Here is an 11,955-nt window from a genome sequence, read left to right as displayed (position 1 = left end):
AAGGTTAGAGAAAGAGAAGAAAATGATCTCTGCTTGGGTAGGCTGTTCAGGGATGACTCTACTGGGGCCATGGCATGAGTTCCATTCTGACATCCAATTCAGAATTCACCAGGCAAAGCCAGGGAGGCCTTCCAGCCCAGAGAGCAAACAGCAAGTCTAAACATACAGAGGTGTGAGGGGGAAAACAGATTAGGGATTTTTCCAAACTACAAACTGAAATTATATAGGCTACAAGAGGGTGTGGAAAATAATACCAGATAAAGCAACTTCATTTGCATTCTTGCTTGTGAGGAGAAGCAACTCTGTGGTGAAAAAGAACCTAAAACTCTGTGGTGGAAAAAGGGAACAAACTAATGGCCAACCACATACAAAAAAAATGTGGAAAGTTCCAAAAGAAATCAGCCACCAGCAGCTCTGCAAACTCAAGTTGTGGTGGATGGTTTAGGCAAGTGTTTCTCTAAGTGTGGTCACCTGATCAGCCACATTAGCATTACCTGAGAACTGGTCAGAAATGCACATTCTCAGGCTCCACTCCAGAACTACTAAGTTCTGGAACTTAGGAAACTCTCAGGATGCAGAGAAACCTGTGTTCTAACACACCACCCTCCAGGTGGTTCTGATGCACACTACAGTTTGAGACTACTAATTTATGGGTAGTCCCCAGAGGGCTGTAGCTTTAAAGAAAAATAGCATATAATTCAGAGGCTGATATAGGAAGGAGCCCTTAGTACACTTTATTTATTTTCTTTATTGGCAAACAAACATGGGTTTTGAGATAGTCATGAGGCCTTAAATCCTAAGGAACTTCCCCTTAAGGGAAACTGAGCTCTGCCAGCAAAAGACAGCGCCTCCTGTGGCAGAACAGGTGCTTCTGCCTAATAGTAGAGCAGGAGGCCTTGCTCAGGGCACCAGAATAAGCATGGGGTCTTCCCCAGCTACAGCCTGCAAGCCTGCCTATGGGTCTGGAAATCAGGGCAAGGCAAGATTCCCACATACAAAATTAGATCTTGGAAACAGGTTAGTTATCTTGGACTGACTTAGCACAAAGGAATGTTATCACTGTACAGATCTACACACAGATCTATATGAAACTGAACTGAAACCATGCAGTCTTTCAAAGAGAAGGCCACCAGCCAGAGAGAATAGTGGAATTATCAGATGCCTGTGCTATTCCTTGCACAGAAAAATCAGGAAACTGGGTTTCTGTAGATTGTCTGAAGCCAGCTTCTCCCCTACCATCTGCCATGGCCTACTATCTCCTCCATTCTGGGTACCCAGAGAGTTGTGTCGCATCCATTATCTCATTTAGTCTTCACAGTGATTCATTAACTTTCAGGGGGCACTTTTAAAGGTGTAGGCTTTTTGCAACCACCTGTCCAAAGGAAGTCACAAAGTCCTAGAGACGGCAGCCAATTGCAGTATTTTATTTTTCAGAGACAGACGCTAATTACTCTGTGAAATGACTGAATCAGCAAAGTACTATGATGTTGCATGACAACTGTGAAAGAAGCATATGATGTTGTGTAAATATTTCTTTCCTTCATCTAGGTCATTAGTTTTTAGCACCTCATCATTTTGCTGCCTTGCTTTCCACATTGATCCTGCCACTTCTGTGTCATGGGATTTAGAGGTTTCAAACCAAAATCACCCGAGCTGGCTCCAACACTCACCAGTTGGGTAATCTTGGACCCTGGCCTTCAAAATAGGAAAATAACCCACCAAGATGATTGTGAAAAACTAGGACAGTGAATGGCCCACTCAAAGAGATCAATACATGTGGTGCTTTTCTCTTCTTCAAGGTTGTTGCCCAGATTACCTAAGATCATATATGTGAAAGGGACTTTGTGTCTTGTGAATGGCTTACACTGGTGTTGACTGTTAATATTCTTTTACTTTCCTTTCCTTCTAATTTTTACCTCCGAGCCTTTTTTTAAACCATAGTTTTGGTTTTTATAGGAATTATGCTTTAAAAAGACACCTACCAAGTATCACACACCCAGTGAGGTGTGCCCCATCCATTATCTCATTTAGTCTTCACAGTGATTCATTAATTCTCCCGTTTTTTACAGCGAAGCAAGTGCAACTCTTAAGAGTTGCCTGTGATTTGAAGACTTTGCTGTTAACTAGTGTCAGGACAAACTTTTGAGCCCAGCTTAGTCTGACACTCCACTTTGCCTACCTGGGAGAAGTCTCAGAGATCCTTGTAGCCCGCACATCCTGTCGTATCCACAAGGGACTTGTCCCAGGTCACAGAGAAAATCACAGGCAGCACTGGGGCTAGAACTCACATCTCCTGAAGCTCAAACCAGCACTTCAAGTTCTCTGCTGTTATGAGTTTCAGTCACTTTCCTCACCCAGGAGAGGCACGATCTAAATCATCCTTTCCCAAACCATCACCCAGAAATCTCTATTTGACAAACTTCCGAGACTGCTTTCTTTGTGACGCTTCTAATCCCCATGCGTGGTGAGGAAGATGGCAGGTAGGTGAAAAGCTTAGGAGCTTAGTTCCTGTTTATCCATGTGTCATTCTTTTAGTCCCTGAGGCTACAATATCCATTTAGAAAGATTAAATAAAATGGAGTTGGGGACAGAGAAAGGGGAGCTCAGGGGGAGGCCGAGCGAAAGAAGAAAGTGGAATTCTCTAAGCATTAGACTAAAGAGCCTAAGACATTACTCATTCTCAAATGGGTCTCACTTCTTAAAGACAAACTGGCTTCTTGGGAAATCACAGGCAGGTGAAAGCAGCTTGGGTGATTCTTTTTTTGTCCGTGAACTTGGCTTTTCTTTTCAGCATTCTCAGGTGCACTCAGGGCCCTGGGAAGAGATTGGGCTTTTTCAAAAGACATTTCCACCTCCTAATCTCTGTGCCTACAAACCAAATATTGATCTATTTAGTAAACCAGCCCATGGGAGGAGAGATTATAAAGCCCTGTTTACTCAGCAGTTGGGCCCCCCTGACAGCTGTTCAATGAGGGATTATGATGTCACAGTGGTAATTACACTATAAACAGGGGATAGGGGGAGAATAAAGCATGAAAGGGAACGCTGGGCTTGTTACCAGGCAACACAAAATATGCAACCTGAAACCAGGCAAGCATGTAAATTTCCTTACAAGCCTCCCAGATGTCCTCACTTTATGGCCAATGCTCAGTTTCAGTTTCAATTTGTTTATTTGCCCTTCTTCAACCACAAATGTGGAGCTGAGAATGTTGGAAGAGAGAAGAGAAAGCAAGGAAAAATAAGACAAGGAGGGCCCCTGCTTTCTCCCCCGGGGGTGAAAGTGGGTCCTGAGAAAGAGAAGGGGCTGAGTCCGCTCTGTGCAGAAAGCTGTAGAGGTCAATGTCCCAGAAGGAAGGTCAACCCAGTAAAGAGGCTAAAGGCAGCTAAGAAAAAGAGCCCAGGAGAGAGGAGAAAGAGAAAAGGGGAGTGGAAAGTGAGAAGATAAAACTGGCTACGTAGGAAAAGGAAGAAGAGTCCATTGCAGGATCAGACCCCAGGAACTAGAAGGGGCCCCTAGAGTCCCCACGGTCACAGCCCCACCTAGTGGGTGCCCTATGTTCTTTATGCTATTCTTTTAGTGATGGCATCCCTCATGGTGCCAGGCAGCTCTGCCTTTCTCTGGGTGGCTTTATCGGAAAAGTCCTAGGTTGAGCTGAAATCAGCATCCCGGTTCTAGACGCCTCCCCAACCCATTTGTTCAGATTCCACGCCTCAGGAAAAGTACCTTACAGCCCCACAGAGATTTGGAAACAATGGCCAGGATACCCTGTGTTTTTCTTCCCCTGGATTCTCATTCCAGCAATAGGTCTCCCGGTGGGTTTTTCAGACGAAATTGCTTCTTGCCCAAATCAAACAATTTTCAGTGTGCCTATGTTCCTCTTACAATGTAGGCTTTGAAACCAGACACACCCTCCCAGGTGTGGTTTGACCTCACAGAATTAAACAGAGCCAGCTACATCTCCCCTCTCTAGTCTCATCCACGAGGCCCTGCTTTTTAGAGAGCTACAGAGGTGGGCTGGAAATGGCTGCAGCAGGCGCATGAGAGTGGATTGTTAAATTTTCAGGAATTCTGTGAGCCGGTTGTGAATCCTTGGTAGCTTGAAAGCCACCATGGGGAAAGTATTTACACCACAGATATCGGGCAAATGCAGGAAACCAAGGCTTTCCTTTACCATCCCCCAGAGAGCGGGTTTACCAGCATACCACTGTCCCTGACCAACCACTTTCTACTTCTTTTGGGATTCAGTGCCTCGCAGAAGATAGGCAGAAGCCTGAAGCCAGAGAGCCTCACAAATGACAGGCCTTCCTACAAAAAGCTTTGAAAGAAGGAGCCAGTGCCTCCGTTAGATCTAAAGATCATGGGACAGGAGTTTAATTCCTTTTGACTCTTCCAACTAGTGTGACCACCTTTGCTGACTAAGAACCTTTCTCTTGGGAGTGGCTCACATTATGGCCACACAGTTTTCCACAGGGCCCTCCAAGAGGCAGATGTTGAATGGCCAGGTTGCCTAAATAAATAAATAAATAAAGTCACTAAACTGAATTGTAGAGGTGGCTGCAGTTGCTTGCATGGACACAAACACAGCAGCTCAATCAGTGGCTTTTCTGCAAACTTGGGAATTCTGTCAAATTTCTTCTTTTTTTTAACTCTAGGAATAACTGTCTAGAATGATGGTTTTGCCAGAGCTAAGTTTCCATCCTGGTTCAGCCCCTCCCTTGGTGTTTGATGGGATGTTCATTAGTTTCCCTTGCTGGGCCTCAGTTTCCATATCAGTCAGTGGTATGGGTTGAGTCTTAGGATGTCTAACTGCAGATGAGTTTTGCAACTGACTCCAACATGGGCTGTGGCATTCATATTCTGATGAGTGCAGTGAGCAGAGCTGAGTTGGTTGAGCAGTGTTTTTGTACAAGCTAATCTTACTGTGCAGACTTGCTCTCTGCCTTCACTCCTGTTGTCCTGGGTGATGGTTTGTTTGTTGTGACCAGCCTCTCCTCAGATGCACTGTCAATGCTGATGAAATTGTCCTCAGTATTGCAGCTCTGGGCCAGATTATCTCTCAGAGAGTCTCCTCCAATCCCAAGCTGATTTGAAGTCACTTCCCTAAAAGAGGCACCCTCAGGTGACCCACCCTGAAGCTTCAGATGAAGTAGAGGTCTGGGGGCCTTGGCGAAGCCTCCACCCCTTTGCGAAGATTCTTTCTTTGGATCTTACTGGAACCTTTCTCAAGAGCAAAAGCTCACAGTCTTTTTCGTTTGCCAACCTTATGACAACTTAGAATGCACCCCAGTGCTCATACTGCATCTTCATCCCATGTTCCTTTCAAGAGCCCAGGTTCCGAAGTCAGAGAATCCTACATCATTTGCCAACCCAGTCTTTATCTCATCTCCTCTCTGCCACCCCCAACTGCAGCCATCCTGGCTTCTTGCTCAGCATCTACACTGCGTGTCCCTACTTCCCAAATTGCTCCTTCCACACATGTCCATATGAACTGATTTCTTTGAGTGTTCACAGAACACTCCACTAATCCCTCCCTACTCCACTCCCAGTGTGATCTGTCTCCATAGATTATCACCATCTTGACCATGATGTACTTTACTACCTGCATTTACCCTTTCCCCAGAATGTTAGGTCCAGGAGCACAGAGGCTTTGTTTTGTTCACTGCTGAATCCCCAGTGACTAGAACAGTGTCCGGCACATAACAGGCACACAATTAATATTTGCCCAATGATTGAATATACAGTCGGTTCTCATTATTCTTGGATTCTGCGTTTGTGAATTTGTTTACTTGCTGAATTTATTTGTAACCCTAAAATCAATATGGCAATTTCGAAGTTATTCATAAACATGTGCAGAGCAGTGAAAAATTTGAGTTGCCCAAAACACCTGTTCTCAGCTGAGGTTGAATAAGAAGAGACTGTCTGCTGGTTTCAGCTTTCATGATGTAAACATGTGTCCTCTTCACAGTCTGTTTGGTGCCATGCTTTTCCCATTTTTTGTTGGTGATGTCACTGTTTAAAATGACCGCCAAGCATAGTACTGAAGTGCTATCTAGCGTTCCTAAGTGCAAGAAGGTTGTGATGTGCCTTACGGAGAAAATACTTGTGTTAGATAAATTTCATTCAGGCTTGAGCTTATAGTGCTATTGGCCATGCTATTGGTTCAACGTTAATGAATCGACAATATACACTAAACAAGGTGTCCTTAAACAGAAGCACACAGAAAACAAGATTATATTAATATACTGACTGGTTGATGAAAATGTTGTGAAGAGAGACTTTCAGGAACACAAACCTGTATTTTCCCTAAGGGCAATTGTTCAGTATTTACTAATTCAGTGTTCAAAGAGACTGAGACTTTATAGATCATAACTACTATAACAACAAAGAACTACTAGAACAACAAAGATCAACTGTACATGCATGTGAATGTTGAGCACTAGCCCATTAACAGTGGTAGTGATCTGGCAAGTGACTTTAACTCAGCCATGGGTTCCTAATCTGTAAATTGGTAATGATAGCACCTATGTGCATGGCTGTTCTGAAAAGTAAGTGAGATTATTAATGTCATCAAATGCCTACCACAGTGCCCAACCCATAGAAGGTATACCAAAGATGTCTGCTCCTCTTACATTTATCTTGTTCATACATATTTGCAATCCACAGAGCAAATGCTTTCCGCTTTCTTGTATTATCAAAAACATTTCTCCTTGTAGTTCCCATGACTGAAACAGCCCATCAACTGTTCTGGTCCATTCTCCAACTGTTGGCCATTGAGCTTACATCAAATTTTGAATTACACAATGAGCAACTTTTTAAAAATGTAGTTCTTTCCTCCTTCCCAAGGAGTATATTTCTTTACAGTAAACTCCCAGGAATGAAATTACTAATTTGATGGGTGCCAACAATTGTATGGCCCCCTAAGAATAAGTTTTGATAGTGGTGATAAGAGGAAGCTTCTTGACAGACACTCAGTCGGGACTTAGAGGTTTGCCAAGTGATTCACCCATTCTCCAGCAGCATTCAGCTTCTGGGAGAATTCAGATTTGTGAGAAATCCTATCGATAATCTCATCATATCAAGGGGGGAAATTGAGACTAGAGAAAAGAATTGAGTTGTCCAAGGTGCTCTGGCCAGTCAATACCAGACAAAGACTGGACCCCAGGTCCGCTGACTGTCAGGTCATCATTCTTCCCAACACCCTTTGACCAGGATGGTAATTAGGATATTCCCACCGGGCTTAGTAACGCTGCTTCCTCAAGCTTTTAGGACCCATCATTTTAAGGAAAGGAAATGTGATAGATATACTTTATTTTCTACCGATAAATTTAAATATGCTATTTTGTTCACTCCTTTCCCCTTTGAGTTTCCATGTTGACATAACAAGAAGCAGGATAAAGAAGAGGATTTGTGCTCGTCTTTAGGATACAGTATCAAAAGACCAAGGGAGAATCTGAATATGACCAGCACAGCATTGTCCCAACACCTGTCATTTAAACTCTTCCAACTGTTTTCTGTAGGAGGTACAAAGACAGCAACTTCTCTCACAAGACTTTGAAGCAAATACTGAGCAGTACTTTTCTGATATGAAGATAATGAATGCATTCATATAAATCATCATGACAGTAATTAACGGTTCCTAGAGAATGGAATGGCCTCGCAGAGTCACCCACCCTGAGTACAATTTTCAAACCACTCTAGAACTTAACTATCAACTTTGCCTTGAAAAGTTCCTGATGATATCTGAATAGAACAGGCTAGAAGTAGAATAAAGTTTCATACAGAGCTTTATTTCATAAAGTATAGTTCTTGTACACTTTCAACCAAGAAAGAAAATTCCCCTTCATGGACCTAGTCTCCATGTTGGGCCAAGGAAGACAATAATCCTCACACTGGCATTAAGAGAAGAGTTTTGCAGAAATATCTATCTCAGTTATAATCTGGCATTGATGATGAGATGCACTGATGATGAGATGGCCTAATCTGACATTAGAAGAATTTTATTGACATGTCATCAGATTTTTCACGTTATCTTTATAGAAGCTAACAGCCCTTTGTTATTGCCTAAGATTGCCAGGAAGGAAAGAAGGAAGGAAGGAAGGAAGGGAGGGAGGGAGGGAGGAGGGAGGGGTCCTAGCTACCCACTTCTAACCCTGAGCTTTTCTTCCTCAATGAACTGATTCACAATCTCATTAAATGAAGGGAAGCAGAAATTGCTCCCAGATTTTCTCTAGGCCTGTTGGATGGTTGCCTCTTTGGCTGGGATGGGATGTTAGCAGAAATCAGCACAGGCTGTCTCACTGCAGAGCAGATGCCAAGGTGAGACTTCATGGCCACCAAAGACTCTGATTTGGCTCTTGTCAAATACAAGGTGATTCTGCATGGAAATATTGAGAAGCCAGAGACATGAGCTTTTTCCTTTTATGCCCCTCCTCTAAAAGCTAGATAAGCCTGGACACATGATGCTTGCTTGATGGGTTTCCTGAGACAAGAAAAGATGATCGGATGATGGGAGCATCCCAGGGTAGTGCTTTGGTAGGGAAGCTACCACCTGACCCTCTGCTGCCTAATTTAACAAATTATGTATCCCCTCCTGAAAATGTACACATTCAGAAAAGCTGAAAAAGGAAAAGTACATGAAGAAGGGACTAGACACCAAAAATGGGAGGAGAAAGGCAGCTTCTATGGCACGTAAACTTCTCCCTCTCTTTATTCCCATTGGTACTATCAGATTCTCCCTAATTAAGCAAGCAGAGAATCCCATTCATAGCCTTAGGTGGAAGTGATGAACGCCGTATAAGACTAGGGTAACAGTACTGTCTCTGCTGAATTCTGTCCTAAAAGTTCAGAGGGCATAAGGACAAATTGGCTTTGGTAAACAATAGTGCAAACAAATAATGAGGCTAATAAACCATCATTCTATGTGATGCATGATGGAATATACTAGGGGCATTGTTAAATTTTTTATTAGACCACTCTTTGAAAGAACATGACTCGTAATTTTAATTTCAATTACTGTAACTCACGTCACTGGATTCTTGTTATACCAGTCCTACTACTAAAAAGTATTTACAACAATCAGCAATTCTTCTACCTAAAGGCTCACAAATTACACTTAAAAGTTTCAATAATGTCTACTAATCTTTTATTTTGAGCAGGACATGAATGGAGATGAACATGGAAGTGAAATATCTTATGAACCTTCCAGTTTTGATCTAAAGGACAGATTTGTCACCACATGAAAGCACAGTGGGTAATTACCAGGTGGTTGAAATGACAATTAACTCCATCCTTAATAATTATAATTTGACAGACAATAAATCAAGATGGCAGCCATCTGTAAATAAACACCCACAGAGCCAGCTGAACAATATTGCACAATAGCTTAACCTCATAAACTAGCAAACTAGTTCTGACTAGTGAGCAAGTAAATCTCCTAAACACCAGAGAGAAGCAAGTTTTTGGGTCACCATGTTCCTACATTGTGTCAGCTGGACACAGTTGAGGGCCTAGTGTTGTTTTGTTTTGTTTTGTTTCCATTTGATTTTTTTTCTAGGACAATTACTGTTATTTTCCACAAAACATTAGCTTATTTTAAAATATGGGGTTTATGACTTTTACGGTTCAAGTGAAACTGTTCTCACAAATAGCTCTATCCTGGGGCCTTATGAATCTCCTAGCATACTGTGCCTCGGCCACAGACCAACAGCCACCGTTTACTGCCTCTCTCTCTTGAAAGCCTCTCCTCATTCAGCTTCCATTACATTTTTTTTTTTTTCAGGATTCTTTCCTGGATTTTGAGAATGTGATGGTATTAGTATCAACAACAGGAACGTATGTTCTTTCTTACCATCTGCTAACTGGTTTATATGCAGTTTATTGGTTAATCCTCTTAACAGCCCTGTGAAGTAGAAATCTTATTTTCTAATTACCCTTAAGAACAGGGAAGCCAAGAATAACCCAGTCACTTTCTCAGGGTCATACAGCTAGTAAATGGGGAGGCAAAGATTTTTAACACAAGTCAATAACCCTGAGGCTGTGGCTCTCAACTCTGCTGCTTCATCTGCAGTCTTTTTTTTTTTTTTCAGGTTTTATGTTGGTTATTTTTTTTGAATTTCACTAAAATATCCTTTTCTTGGTATGTCAGCCACTCTCATGCAGCTGTCATTTCATTACTAAAGAATCCCAAATCTATCTTTAACTCAGGTCTTCCCTGCAAATACCAGATTCTTGTAGCAACACATTGCTGTAACCCCCCACCTGGATTTATTCTTTCATTCAGCAAATATCTATTAAGTATTATAACTTGTGGTCAGGCACTGTTAGGTACAAGGACTACAGTGGAAAACAATGCAGAAATCAGTGACTTTGTGGAACATATATTATAGATGCAAGACAGTGGGAGAAATACAAACAGTCGATAAAATTTAAAGGTAAAATATAGAGTATGATTGATGGTGATATGTACTAAAGGGGAAAAAACAGAAAGGAGGGATTGGGAGATCAGAGGGAGAAGGGAACCTACCTCTTAGGGAAGGTGGCCATAGGAGACCTCACTGGGGAGGTGATGTCACAGCGAAGACCTGAAGGAGGAGAAGGAGCTGCTGAGGTGGGCACCTGAGGAAAAGCCATTCCAGGCTGGGGGACAGTTGCTGGAAGGCTCCTATGCAGAGCATGAGGAATGCTAAGGAATCCAAGATGGCAGAGTGGTTCAGAGAAGGCTGGAGCAGGAGAATAGGAAGCCCCAGAGGCAATGGGGCAAGGCTGCAGGGTTGGGAGGGGTGGGTTATGCAGACCAGCGCTGTGAATATTTGGGGATTTTACTCTGAGTGAGATGGGCTGGCCTTGGAAGGCTTTGGACAGAGGAGTCAGGATCTGACTACTCTTTAAAAGGACCATCCTGGCCACTGTGTTAAGAACAGGCTGAAGGAGGGCAAGGTGGAAACCAGAGGGGCAGCTTAGGGGGCTATTTCAATAATCCTGCAAAGGATGATGGTGGCTCTGATGAGTGTGGTAGCCATTCAAGCAGTGAGAAATGATCAGATACTGAATCTATTCTGAAGAAAATGGCAGCATAATTTTCTGAAGGATCAGATGTGGGGTGCAAGGGAGAGGAATCATGGTGGACACTTAAACCATTTGCTGAGAAGGGGAAGTGTGACAGAAGCAGGTCTGAGGGTGGGATTGGGGAAAAGATTGGAAGCTTAGTACTAAATATTCCCAGGTGGTTTTTGTATGCATGTGTACAAAACAGACACCGATTGTTTCACACAAACACACACAAACACACAAACACACACGATCCTTTCTCCTGTATATCCTTAATCTCCATTAACAAAACTATCCAACCAGACATTCATGCTAGATTTAAAGATCCTATTGCCTCTTCCTCATTCCAGCATTTAAGCATTCCCTCTAGGTCATCCCTGTCAGCATTACACAGGTTCTCATTCCATGAGTACACCTTGTTTTCTGTGTCAGGGTATAAATCTTTCCCTCAATACAGGTGATACACTTGGTCACCTTCTACTTGACCTTGCTTCACAAATATCAACTCATTGTTTAAGGCACCACTTAAATATTCCTTCTTCTCTGTAGCCTTCATGAGCTCAACAGCAAAATTAGCTACTCACTCCTGTCATTCAAGTATTTCTTATTCAACAAGCCCATATGACTTTTCTATTTTGGGCATCTCTTGGTACTTGTAGTATAGCATGTATGTGGACATGATGAGAGATAAGACCACAGGAGGGATGGGGAATGCGTTCATAAAGGACCTTGAACATCATGCTATGAGGATTGTACTTATTCATCAAGCTGACAGAGAACAATAGCAGAGTTTCAAGAAAACAGAGGGTCTAGTTTAATGTTGAGTCTTCAAGAATTCACTCCAGTAACCATATGAAGGGTGAGCTGGAGGGTAAAATAAGTCAAGCAAGACTTGATGAGCTCCTGAA

At 42.7% G+C, this 11,955-nt stretch overlaps 1 long non-coding RNA gene across 1 annotated transcript; it reads right to left on the bottom strand.

Moving 5' to 3' along the window:
- Positions 1 to 728: 728 nt before the first annotated feature.
- Positions 729 to 4,161, bottom strand: LOC134807637 (uncharacterized). Its single transcript, XR_010148595.1, has 2 exons — positions 3,725 to 4,161; positions 729 to 2,814 (listed from the first exon to the last, which is right to left on the bottom strand). It is a non-coding gene; the product is annotated as an uncharacterized LOC134807637 (long non-coding RNA).
- Between the last annotated feature and the right edge of the window lie 7,794 nt (positions 4,162 to 11,955).

The sequence above is a fragment of the Pan troglodytes genome, chromosome 11 (assembly GCF_028858775.2).
Source record: "Pan troglodytes isolate AG18354 chromosome 11, NHGRI_mPanTro3-v2.0_pri, whole genome shotgun sequence".
Classification (NCBI taxonomy): domain Eukaryota; kingdom Metazoa; phylum Chordata; class Mammalia; order Primates; family Hominidae; genus Pan; species Pan troglodytes.
This window is presented reverse-complemented; position numbering and strand designations above follow the sequence as displayed.